Source organism: Molothrus aeneus, chromosome 11, assembly GCF_037042795.1.
Source record: "Molothrus aeneus isolate 106 chromosome 11, BPBGC_Maene_1.0, whole genome shotgun sequence".
NCBI lineage: Eukaryota > Metazoa > Chordata > Aves > Passeriformes > Icteridae > Molothrus > Molothrus aeneus.
This window is the reverse complement of record NC_089656.1, coordinates 2270530-2284638: the sequence shown is the minus strand read 5'-3', so window position 1 is coordinate 2284638 and position 14109 is coordinate 2270530.

Here is a 14109-nt window from a genome sequence, read left to right as displayed (position 1 = left end):
ACAGTAATGGGTGAATACTCTAAGTCAAATATGTGCATTTCAGATCCTTTTAGGCACCCATCAAGCCACCAGTTACTAAAAGATAAGGGAGATAAGACAAATTCTATACACCAGTTGTTTTCTGTTGTTGAGTTTTGCATATGTTAGTTTTTCTTTCAGAATTCCAAGAGTAAGGAAATTATATCATATAATTCTTGCAAAGTTAACCTTGGATAGTGGTATTGAGTGTCAACAGACTGTATTCACATCTCAAGGATCATTGTAATTCCAGGAGCTGGGAGATGAGAAGGCAATAAATAATAGGATACAGGGTAAGCTCTTCTTCCTTTTGAATGGGAAAATATTTCAGCCATGGTGATGCAGTTGACAAACGTTTGGTTTAGCATAAAAGGAGCAGAAAAGAGATTGAAATATATAGTCATATAGGAAATAAAAAACCTAATCAATAAGTAGTCACAAAAGCAGTGAAAAACTTCTCCTAGAGTGTTCTTAAATTAAAATGTAGAACATGCACATGTATCCTCCAATCTGGTCAATATTGTTTCTAGAGAATAAAAAATCTGTAGATTTGTTGGGGGAACACAATTTGCCATTTCCTGGAATAATTGCCCACAAACATGAGCTTGACCCCTGTGTTAAACTAATGAACTCTTGCCTGTGTATGGAGGGTGATCCCAGGGATGGATGGTTACAGAAAAGTCAGATTTGGATATTAGACACACATGTCCCTAGCAGAAGTTGTGGTTTTCTCCTCATGTGGATTAAAAACCCACTGACAATCTTCAGAGTTGCTAATTTAGGCCTTTCTGATTGCAAGTTCCAGGCAACTCCATGTTTTGCTTCATAGGACTATTCTAGGAATGGTGGTTTCCTGAGAAAAACAAGCTCATAAGGCTTTGGAACTCTCTCTCTCTCATGGTTTCTGTGCCTGCAGAATTGGCAAACCAGCACAGAACATAATAAGAATGAAGTTCAATCTGCAGTGGTTTTACACCCTATGTTTTTAAGAGTCTGCAATCATTTTTCTGAAAACACATGAACAGAAATCTTTGTAAAGCTCTTTCCTCCATCTGTACAATGGTATACAAGTAATTTGGGGACTTTCAGTCATAACTATAGTAGCACTAGCAAAAGCTTGTTAGCTTCAGTCATGTTTTTTCTTGTTAATTTTAAAAACTGTGGTGCTGCTCTTCCAGTGAGATCCATTTGCACATAGGTCTCATTGAAGGCCCAGGACCTGCATTTAATATGATTCTATTCTGTATCTAATCACACTCCCATTTTACAGAAAATGAAGGTGGGAAGTTGGTTCAAGGTCAGCAATTTATTTATTAATAATAACATTTGTAAATATCCTAAAAATCGAATTCAATAGGAATTTGAACACCTCAAAAATGCAAAGATCTGGAGAGTTTATCCCCTGAAAAATTGGATGATATCATGAATGATGAGGTATAAAATTGTGTCTGTAATTTAAGAACCTGCAGCTATTTGCAGTGTAGTGATTTTTGCCCCCTGTTTGACCATACCTTTTAAATTCAAGTGTCTGATAATACAGACAAGCAAAATCAAACAGGTAGGTAGTTCAAACAGAATCTGTAGAAAGGACAGCAGTAACATATAGGTCTTTTTGAAAATATTCAGTCTATAGAACTGGGATTTTAAAGAGTGAGACTGGCAAAAGAATCAGGCTCATCTGATATGCAGAGGAAAAAAATGTCAACCTGAGGGTAGCATCTTCTAGAACAAAATCTACATTTCCAGAGAACTTCCTTGAACTGAAACAAGCTGCAAGATGAGCTCATTTCTTAAAATATTAATAGTAAACTTGGGTGAGACATTCTTATTATGCTTTCACTGATGCAAATTCATCAAATTGCAATGATAATAAATCTTGAGAGATTAAGTTTATAACAGAATATCAGATGGTTGTTTCTGGATTTTCTAAGACCCTGAGATTGGTTTGGCATGCAGCTGAACCATCATTTATCTTTGCTGACAGCCCGGTTTTCATTCCCAGCCTTTGTGCTGCTGTGCACCAAATGACACTGTCCAGTTGGGGGTATTTTTAGTCTGCTCTGTAGCAGATGCAGGCTGGCACATCCCTGCTTCCCCAGTGATGTGGGTCACATTCCCAGCAGGAGCCACACCAAGAGAGGAGGAAGGAAACCACTTGCAGAAATGGGAGTGGTGCAAAGCCCAAGCCTCAGAGCTCTGCTTTAGTGGGTCAGCAGCCAAGAACTGCGTGTGAGTAGTGCTTTAAAGCTGTCTTTGCTTCCCTTCAGGGACTCCACTTGCAATTGAAATATCACACATGGGGAGTTTGCCAGAGCTTTGAATTAATATGCACATGACCAGAACAGTTAAAGTCACCTCCTGTTTGGTGCTGAGAATTCCTCATCCTCAGATGTGTATTCTATCACTGCAGCAGTGAGGGACGTTTGGAGTAGTGAGTGTAGAATAAGGAATATATTCCAAGAGTTTAGTTGTGCTGCCTTTTAAATGTGCATATTTAAATTTAAATGTTAAATTTAGCTGCGGAGATCAGGCCCTATGACTGCAAAAAAATTATTTTTCTAGAAACCAAAGTAACTGAAATGTCTGTATTAAAGCATTTCCATTGAGAAAAATACCTCTAATCTGGAAAGATGTAGCATTTAATCTCAATAGCATGTTTTAAGACCTTTACTCTCTATTGTATAGTATATGTGCAAAATCAGTACAATGTGTAATATGTATATAATTATGCATAATTATTATGATTAATATTTAATTAATGCTAGCACAACAAATAGTAAATATAAAAATTACTTCAAAAAGTAATAGTTATAGGAACTGATGTAATTCAATTAACAACAGAATTCCCCATTGTTTTCAGCAGGACCCCACTTCCCTGGCTGATGGAGTCACCTTATGAAAATGAGACCAGGACAGCTGGATCACAGACCTGCAAACCAGGCTTGGGCAAGGTGAACTTGTGAATGTGCACTTTTACTGTGAATGTAGGCTAAAAGTACACGTATTTTAACAACTTTGCTACCCTTCTGAATGAAAAAAGATCTGCTTGCTTTCTTTTTAGATGAGTCCTTCTCCTGCAGGTTTGTCTCGTTCTTGTGTCACCACTAATGCACTTAGGACTCAATAAGCTCCATGGCTGTTGCATCATGAGCAGAATTATTGCTTGCACTTCCTGAATTTATCTTCATTTTCATATTGAAGTCAGCAATAGTACCTTTTAATATTAAATGGGCCAGGCTGACAGCTAGTAAATTGAAACTGCAAAGGAAATGTGATATAAAAATCAGAGGAGTCACCATTTCTTTTCTCCCAAACACTTGAAATAAGAGTAAAAATCTTATTTCAGCTTCGCTGCTTGTAAAGGAGAAGAAACACTGGAGGTTGGAAGAGAAGAAGTTTCTGTGTGGTGTCTAAAAACACCTCAGAAGGAGCTTACCTGTCACGAGCCCCCAAGCTGATACAAACGGGAGCAGGCTCCGGGTACTAAAGTGATTTCAGATTTATCATAATAAAGAGAAAGGCCTGAAGCCAGGGGGCCCGGGCCGGGCAGGAGCGTTCCCTCAGGGATGGAGCAGCGCCGGCGCTGGGGCCGCTCAGCAGCGATGGCCCCGATGCTCCAGGGGGAATAGCACAGCTTCCCTGGGTCAGATGCCCCCTTTTTAAGCTGTTTTTTGTCCCTCTGGATTGGTTTCTGTTGGGATCCTTCATTTGCAGGAAGGCTTAAGGCGCTTGATTGGGCCATGACATTTCTGTCCAGGCTGGCTCGTGGGGCACTTTACTGAGGTGTGTTATGGTACCCTGAGTACCGTATTTCCTATAACTGCCCTTTAACCCCTTTTACAATATAACAACCAAACTAACAGTGCGTGCTTAACGATTATCAACTATTTTACCACAGTTTCTCATCTATTTTTAACAATTGACAGGGGTTTCACAGCGCCGCTCTCTGCCTGCAGAGCTCCCGAGAGCGGGCACAGCCCCGGGGTGCTCGGAGCCGGCCCTGGCAGGGCATGAGCATCACACTCAGCCCTTGGAAGGGTTCTGGTCCCTCTGGGTGCCACTGAGTCCCTCTGGGTGCCACTGAGTCCCTCTGAGTGCCACCGAGGGAACCCCGGCCAGCCCCCACACCGTGCACAGCGGGATGGGGGCGCCCTCCCGTGCCCCGGGGGTATGGAGGGCAGCCAGGCTGATCCCGGGGGTACAGAAGGACAGAAGGACAGCCAGGCTGATCCCGGGGGTACAGAGGGCAGCCAGGCTGATCCCAGGGGGACAGAAGGACAGAAGGACAGCCAGGCTGATCCCGGGGGTACAGAAGGACAGAAGGACAGCCAGGCTGATCACCTGCAGCAGAGGAGACGCTGGAACAAGGGCGGAGGATGAAGGGGCTGGCTCTTAGCAGGGGTTAATCCAAGGTTTATTTCAGGAGCTCCGGGGAGCCCCTAGAACCTCAGGGGGCTCCTGCTGAGAGCCCCGGGTGAAGTGCAAACCTAAAGCAGGTAACATTTACTGATCAATAAACAGCCCTAAGGGATGGATACTGGGGAATGGACATTTAGGACAGCGTGTGGGGTAACACTTAGGGGGTTGACCCCTGGCCTCTGGCTGATCACTCAACGTCCTGGACCGAAAGTTCTAGATGGAGGGGATGGGATGCTGAGTGACTGACAGACTGACAGGGTGGGGATTTGGGGATGATCTCAGCAAAGGAAAGGGATTACACAGGTAGAGGGAGGGGATACCATTTGGGGAAAATAAGGGGATACAAAGACGAAACCATTATAAAACATAAAACCACACTGCAACAAGAAGGGGCATTCCCACCGAGCTGGGCACCATCTCGCTGGGAAAGCTGGCACCGTGCGCTCAGCCCCATGTGGCACTCGGGGAACTCCTGGAGCTCTGTGGTGGTTTTTTTGCCAGGTTTTTATGGAAAAGGGAAGCACTCGGCAGTCCCCATGTGCTGCAGTGTCACCTGCAGGGGCTGGCTCGGCTGTCCCAGTCACCGGGGTCGTGGCGCTTTCAGCCGGGCTCCTCTGGCCACAGCTGTGAATTGACAGGGGAATTTTAGCCTTTGGTCACACATACATACCTGAAGGGAGTTTGTGCTGCTCAAATAAGTGTTATTGACCACTACTGAAAGCTCTGCCTTCTGTAGCAGTGTTATTGAAAATTCGTGGGTGTATGCTTATTATTTAAAAGAGTGCCCTTACTTTCTGATATAATGGTAAATTATAAATTTTTATAATGGTAAATTATAAACTAATTTCCTACTCAATGGTTAAAATCCATTTTGCAAAGAGGAACTGTACCCAAAATGAATGTATTCCTGGGCTACCAAAACAGATTTCTATCTGGTAGCCAGTATTTGTTTCATCTAACAAAAAATAGCAGTCTTTGTTAGAAAAAATGTCTTTTTAGAAACTCTATTACTTGGTAGCTTTAGCAAAACAATAATTAACTGAAGAGATTTTATTCTGTGCTAATAGAAGTGATTTATTGCCACGCTCAGGACAAGCATCTCATAAAATAACTCTTCCAACTTTCTCAAGTGTAGGATTCTACTGCTGGGTTTGCCTCCCATGATCATACTAACAGTGGTACCTGTGCTCCTCCCCCAGGAATACAGGGTTTAACTACACATGCATCTTAGCAGAGATGAGACCCAAATGTGGCAAAAAGGAAATTGCTCTCATCTTACAGAGCTTGATTAAAGCTTTAGGCATAGAGCTTTTTAAATGACAAATGCTCAATGAAATAATATTATGTCTTTATACTCCAGAGCACTATTAATCTGAGGTTCTAGGACTTTGAGAAATGTTAATTAACTCATTACCATTCACATAAAGTGTTACCATTACATTCATTTTGTGGGCTGATAACCAAAGCATGGAATTATTATATTTTTCAGAAAGAATGAGATTGGGATTCTCTTCCATGTGTGTTCCCTATCAGGTATTTACAGAGATTTAACTGTTTATGCAGTACTGAACTCCATGGATCTTCAATCAAGTCACCCCAAAAGGAACAGCAACAATTTTGGGAGAGATGGAACAACTTCAGCAGAACCCAAAGAAGGATGTTTCTGCAGCCTTAAGCTTTGTGTTGGGTATTTGGGAGCCCAGATCTGATAGCTAAGAAGTTGCATGCTCTGGGAAATAACAGAGACACTTTTGGCTGTTCTGCAGAAATGTAAAGGTTTGCATCACTTTAAGCAATTTTTTTTCCCCAGGAAGCTGCCTGCTCTTATAATTCAGGATAAATAATATGCAAATTAGGAAGCCACTGTTTGGTCCATTGAATTGCATCTCAGGCTTGCTGCAACCTGTTTGTGGTTTCAGTATAATGAAAGAACAGGATCACTGCAAAACACACCACAGAAATGTTGTGCAGTGTGGGTACAGAATTTGTTCACCTGGTGCACACACAGCCTCGTGCTTTGTTTCCAATGGAAGCCACCTGCAGATAATTTGGGGGAGAGATGTAGAAGCCCCATAGGCAAAGAATAATCTGCTGTATGCATTAGACCTCAGCCTTAAATCTGTTTGTATGGGAAAAACATGAAGTATGACATTTTCATATACTTCCCACAAGTTTCAGTCCAAGAAATGACTGCTTTCCAGTCCCACAGGTAAAAATTTAGCCTCTGAAATTCTTCTGAATCTTGTGAACCTGTTGGTCTCAATGATTTTTCTTAAGAATTAGTTTTGTAATATAATTACATGTTTATGTTATTATTGTTAATTTTTTTAATTTCACAACAAATTTTGCTTTGTTTCCTGTTACAAGAAAGCAAGGACTGAGGTTCAAGATCTACTTTTTCTGTAATGTGCTGCATTTTTTATGGTGGATTTTTTTGTTTGTTTGGGGTTTTTTGATTGGTTTTTTGGTTTTTTTTGTTTGTTTGTTTGGTTGGTTGGTTGGTTGGTTGGTTGGTTTTTTTTTAAATCAAGGTCTTTCATGCCTGATTCATTTTTAGGGTAAAAACCAAACATCTTTCACTTTGCCTTTTCCCTTGCCCAGGTCATTCTTCTCATCCTTTTATTAATTTCACCTATCCCTGAGGTATCCTTTATTGAGGTTGCTGCCACTCATAATCTTACACTTCCTTCCATATAAAAGTACTGATTTATCTAACATTCTTCAACTTCTTAATTATCATTTTTTATGCACACCAATATTTTCTTCACTTGTTTTGACCACAGCTAAACATGACCTCAGTCTGCTCTCTAAGTAGGGACCATTTATAAGAATTAATCACACAAGTAACTTATCTTCTTCCCTTCCATAGCTCAATGCTTTGTACTTAACAAATTTGAGTTTTGTGTGCCATCAGCCTGCCCAGGTGATGCTACTCAGCTGGGTCTTTTGAAATTCTTTCTAGGCCTCTCTAACCCTCACATAAATAACCTCTCATCTACAGATGATGCTGCTCCCTTGTCAAATTTAGCTCTTTTCTAAATCAGTGATAAATATGCTAAATCACAGAGAGCTATTATTTTATTTAGTACAATTGCTAGTATAATTCCAATATAAAAAATCTCTAGTTTGACAATTTTATGTCTCTGAAAGTTAGCCTGTTTTCTACCTGTGTTTTACTCTTCAGTAGCCATTACCTTTATTAGAATGGCAAGTCATTAAAACATGGTGGTTTAAAGCTCACTTCTACTCTGGCTCCCTTTTCCAGATCTGTGATAAATAGAAACTGATAGGAAATACCTCTATTATACAGAATCAGATTTATTTCCCCATAATAGTAGAATTTATATTCTTAGCCTGCCTGTGTTACAGGGGGTTTGGCCCACAGAATGATTTCTTTAAAGGAGAAAGGTTTTTGAGCAGTCTTGGGAATCTGGAGAGGTCCCAGCTGACTGATGCCATAAGGCATGGGATGTCCCTGTGGTCACTTGGGGTCATCTGTCCTGGCTCTGCCCCCGTAAGCCTCCCAAGCACCCCCAACTTCCTTGCCAGCATGGCAGTACAAAAAGTAGCAAAGGTCTCTATGTAACCTCAGCAATAACAAAACCAAAAGCAATTTAATATTAACAACTCTGTGTTCAGCACAAATTCAAAACATAGCCCTGTTCTGCAAAAAAAATTAACTCTACCCTAGCTGAAACCAGCACAATGTCTTACTAAAAAAAATATAGTTTCACACTTCGGAAACTGAGTTTTATATACATAAAAAATAATCTCATGCTTTGGACAAATCTCTAGTGTTTTAAGGGTGACATATTTAAAAATGTTTATTATTAAGAGAACCCCCAGTGAAACCACCGACTCTGCCGTTACCTGCCGTGGTAACGAGACGGACCGCCCTGATGGCATCCAGAAGCACAGCAGCAGCAGGCAAGTTCGGAATTCCTTTTCAGGACCGTTGGCAGCTCCCGGGCAGGGAAGGACCAGGCGGGCCCCACACGCGGGTGGCGAATTCTCGGTGCGGTACCGCCATCTCTCGGTCCCGCTCCGCGCAGCAGCGCAGCGCGCCCGCATCCCGCGCCCGCATCCCGGTCTCTGCATCCCGCACTCTGCATCCTGAGCTCCGCATCCCGCATTCCTCATCCCGCGCTCTGCATCCCGCCCCTGCATCCCGCACTCTGCATCCCGCGCTCTGCATCCCGCCCTCTGTATCCCCCACTCTGTATCCTGAGCTCCGCATCCCACATTCCTCATCCCGCACTCTGCATCCCGCCCCTGCATCCCTCACTCTGCATCCCGCCCCTGCATCCCGCCCCTGCATCCCGCCCCTGCATCCCGCACTCTGCATCCCGCCCTCTGCATCCCGCCTCTGCATCCCGCCCTCTGCATCCCCCACTCTGTATCCTGAGCTCCGCATCCCGCATTCCTCATCCCGCCCTCTGCATCCCGCCCCTGCATCCCGCCCCTGCATCCCGCCCTCTGCATCCCGCCCCTGCATCCCGCACTCTGCATCCCGCCCCTGCATCCCGCACCCTGCATCCCGCATTCTGTATCCCGCACTCTGCATCCCGCACTCTGCATCCCGCATTCCTCATCCCGACCCTGCATCCCGCACTCTGCATCCCCCACTCTGTATCCCCCACTCTGTATCCTGAGCTCCGCATCTCGCACTCCTCATCCCGCACTCTGCATCCCGCGCTCTGCATCCCGCGCTCTGCATCCCTCGCTGGACATTCCTGCACTCCGCACTCCGCACCCCTGCACTCCGCACCCCTGCGCTCCGCGCTCCCGCAGCCCCGCGCTCGGCGCTCCCGAGCTCCCCCGCAGTCCCGCTGGATGCGATTCCCGTGGGCTGCTCCCGGGAGCGGCGTTTCCCCGGCAGGAATCGCCCTGCACTGCCGGGCACGGCGGGCCCGGGGCTCCAGCTCCACTCGCACTGTTCACAGCCTCCTCCACACCGGGGGCTGCTCCCCAGGGGAAGCCTACGAACACCCGGCAGGGCTGTAACAGGAGTATTCAAGAATCCCCCACCCCTCCGAGGGAAAAAGTAGAGAGTGTAGTCTGCAGAACTTCTCTGCGTGAGTTTTCAAACCCGTAAAACCTGTGATAGATAAAAAGTGTATTGAAAGCGCAGCTCTACTTTCTAGCCAAGACATGTTCACCTATCACGAATCTAATCGACAGCTGTACTTTTAAGTACAAAAGATGTGGTGCAAGACCTGGGATTGGGTGTGTGGAGTCCCAGTCCCAGTGACTCACCAGGAACCATGCAGAGGTTCACTTTCTCAGCACTGCCACCTGGAACTGCTCTGCAGTAAGTGTCAGGAGTGCCAAGGATCTGTACAGTGAATTCAAAGTCCTGGAGGTGCTGAACTCTGCACAAGATCCACCAATATCCATGTTTCCTAAACCTGGACATGCCAAAGTGTTCTGTTATCTAATGAATCAAAAGTCCTTATGAGGACTATATGAACCACACAGTTACTAGAACCAAAGAATTATCCCATACAGAAATTGATTCCAATAGACAGGCAATAGAGAATTAGCAGTGGGAGCCTTAACCAAAGTAAGCACCTGTGATTGCTCTCCTGACCACCAAGAAAGCCTTAAAAAGTATTCTGCAAAGACAAGCCCAGGAACAAAAATGACAACAATGGATATAATGGACACATTGATCTTACAGTACATGGCATTTTCCACCCACAAATCACCTCATGGCCCAAAAGAAACAGGTAACTGCTGTTCTCTGTTCTGTACAAGACCAGCATTACTTTTCCCCTTGTGAGTTTCCTCCACTGGTGCATGTGCCAGGTACCCTTTTCTTTTCCCCCTCATGTTGTTTAATTGATTTAACAAGCAAAGTTAAATTCAGAGCAATTTCTTCCTGTCTGTGCTTAGCATAAAGTTTGCTCTCTCTGTGCCACATTTGAAGAGGAGTTTGTACCTGAACATCACAGTCTGGGAAAAAAGATTACCTCTCCTTGCAAAGCATCCCAGCCTTGAAAATGCAGGACACTTACTTTATCAGAAATACATAAAAATGTAGGCATGGACCAGCAGCTCAAGTATTTCTGAGTTAGTGCAGTGACACAGCCCCCTGACCTCAGGCTGTGCTTTTGCCCCACAACTGCTCCAACCCCTCCAAGGTGCTCTCAGTGAGCCCCAGTACACCCAGCTCCCCAGATGGGAATTGCCCAGCCAGGTTTGTCCCTAAACTAAAAACAAAAGCTGATGGCTGTGAAGCACTCTGAAAATCTGGGTCTGGGTCCTTTTTTGTCTTTGAAACCAGGAACTGGATTTGAATGTTTGATCCCTTTTTTATTGTCCATCTTCAGGAAATCCATTCTACTACTTTCTATGAGGCCATGGAAGTATTTTTTTCCATTACTGGAAGAAGAAAGTAGGATTCAAGACTGTAGTTTTGTTTGCTTTCGTATAATAAGTTAGTACAATGGATTTAAATTGAAGTGGAATTATATATGAAAATTTTTTATCATGCCAGAAAATTTCAATTAGGGGAAATTAGCCACTTGGTTCTTTCTGATAAATTAATCATAGAGATTATCTATTAAACGTGGTACTTAACCTTTCTGGCATAAGTGCCTCAGGCAGTAGTATTTAGGCTCTCCACATTAATTTGGAAATATTAATTTCTAGGCAGCTGTCTTCCAAAATGGAATTTTCACTTGTCTTTTTTTTTAAGTAGGTCATTGTGCAGCTGTTGTTAAAGAGCCTGGCATTTGTGGAATGGTAAATCCACCATTGTACCCTATCAGCCACAAAATTGATCTCCATCAATTACAGAATATCCTTTACTGAAGTGCCCTTTCTCAGCCCCAAAGGATGGCATCCCTCACTGTGGTAGCCTTTGGCCTTTTCTGGAATGGGAATGTGTTTCAGTGGGTTATCCTGCAGCAGCTGAAGCACCACTGTGTTCACACTCTCTGCCTGCCATGAGATAAGGGCTTGCCTTAACTTCATGTTAGCACTCCTATCTCCATTAGAGCTGCCTTCAAATGAATCCTGAGGGAAATGGGTATGACAGCTCTCAGCTGCCAAAGGAGCAGCTGGTTCACCTGCTGAACACCCAGTCCAAACCTTCCTCAATGAAATCAATTGGTGCTTTCACTGGGGACAGGCCTTGCTGTCTCTGTGGTGCTCAGCTGTTGCACAGCTTATGGAGAGACAAACCTTGTCCTCTGCTCCTTCAGAATTAGAATCAGGACCTTGGCCTGCTTATCTTCCTCATATGTCATAAAATTTGCATAGTCTGCTGCAGGGATAGTTTGAATTCTAGAACTCTCTGCATTCTAGTGAGAAAAAGAGAGTAGGAAGGTGCTGGAACCAAAGGATTCTATGGAAAGGAGTCTAAGGAAAGAAAATATGAATGGCAGACAATTTATATAATTTTAGGTTAATGAAATGAGAAATAATATCTCAAAATCTTAGAATAAAATGTTAGAAAGACAAGAATATACATTGAAAGAAGGACAATGGAATATACATTATGTGAGCAGCAGGCACATTAGCAATGGGTAACCAAATCAGTGTACCAGAAGACAGAATTGGTAACCAGGATACCAAACCTGTGACTGTGGTGTCACAGTCAGTTTGTCCCTACTGTTAACTAGAATCAATAGATTATCAATTACCTTATTGATTACCTGAACCTATAAATTCTTGCACAGATACAATTAAGCATAAGAATGCTTGTAGACTTGGAATGTAAAGTTAACAAAATCCTGCTTACTTTGGGATTGGGTCAGATAAACTTGAAGATCTTCGAGGTTTAAGAGATGGAGGATTTTGAGATAATTCAAATAGTGCAACAACTATGATAAAATAAGAAAGACAGGGAAAGGGAAACAAAATTGAGACCTGTGTCTCAGTCAAAAATGAATGAACTGAAATTCAGACTTGGACTGAGATATTTTGTGTTTCATATTTTGTGTGAAAAGGGAAAGAACTATTTCAATAATAATAATTCTTGTGATCAGAGCAGTAAGAAGCTAATGTGGCTCTCCAGTTTGGAAAGGAAGTGGAAAAGTGAGGTGGCCAGAAAACAGAAGTATAGTAACGAATGAGGATTTAAGAACTGTCAAAAGATCTTTTAGCAGGCCTTGTAACCTGACTGTGAAATCCTGAACATGAAGAGAGTAACAGCTCAGACACCACGCAAATTTTACAGTGAAAGGCAGGATGGGAATTGCCAGTTTTGAAATAATAAAGGTGGAAAAGTTGGTGCAAAATTGAGACATTATCATCAATTTAAAAATGACAGGACAGCTGGGAGGACCTGCAGGAAAAGTGGCTGTTAGTGTGTAAACATGGCAGACCTTTGGCTGATCAGAAGAAAGAGGCTCTGAAAACAATGCCTACTGCTAATAACAGCAGAGAAACTTGGGAAAATATGTGTACAAGACCCCTGGATTTGATAGGGATGTGGTAAGAACAATTTAATGAATTCTGCTTCCTCTGATTTGAGAAAAATCTGACAGGTGAGTCAGAAGTTTCATGGCTGAATATCAAATGCTGTCAGTACGATTAACATTTTTAAAAAGGGTATTTTCTCTCTCCCTGTGACTAATAGAAGATATTTATTAAGCCAAAGAACTTTACATCACAGGTTACACCTGGATTACAGTTTCTGACTGAAAAGGAGGCTGTGATTATTCAGGGTTGTATCCTAAAGGTCTTGGACAGGAAGGAAAATATGTAAAGGTGACATGGCAGTGTGCATGATATGTCTTTTTAAAGACTTACTGGGCTCTTGTGTTCTCCTCTGTGGCATCGACTCCAAAGTTTAATTTTTGCCATTTTATTTTCCTGCCGTACTTGAAGGCGTACAGGGAACCACATGCAGTGAAAAACAGCCAGGCAGATTTGGGTGCATGAAAGAAGCAGCTCTGGCTTGGTGAAGTTGTCCAAACCTATGACTGGCAAGGCTGAGAGTGGCCTCCAAAGATGTAAAAAAACCCCTGAGAATATATCAAGTGATTAAGATTTATTTTGCTGAAGAAAAAATGTTTTGGTCTATTAAACAGTTATTTTAAGTCTGAAAAAGCAAACCTTAGAAACAAGCAAGAGCGAGGTATGGAAGGACTTTTGCTAAGGATCAATTATGAATGCTTTTTGTTTTGCAACAAGGACAAGATGCTGATTCTGCAGCTTAAGACTTGGGCTGTGATTTTAGTACTCTGAGTCAAGTTCACGCTCTGTGACTCTGATTTGGGCCCAGATCCATAAAGGAGCTTAGGTGCTTAAAACATGATTTGACTGGGATTTGCTCCCCTAAGCTGCAGAATGCAATCTCTGGAATTTGACAAACTCCTTTATACACCCATGTTTAAACAACATCCTGCTTTATGCCCAGAACAGCTTTTGCCTCCAAGGATGGCACAGCTGCTGCTCTGCCTGCCCCGGCCTGCCCAGAGCTTAGCCAGGTGTGATGGATGGGGTGGCAGGCAGGGATGAGGGCAACAAGGACACGGGCAGGGGCCTGGGATCCGGGGACACGGGCAGGGGTCCAGCAGCTGGGGACACGGGCAGGCGTCCGGCACCCAGGGCAGCACCCGGTGCCCCGGCGTGCGCGGCTGCGGCGGTGCGGGTGTCACGCAGCCCTGTCCCCGCTGTCACCAGCCCTGTCCCAGCCCTGTCCCAGCTGGTGCTGAGGCC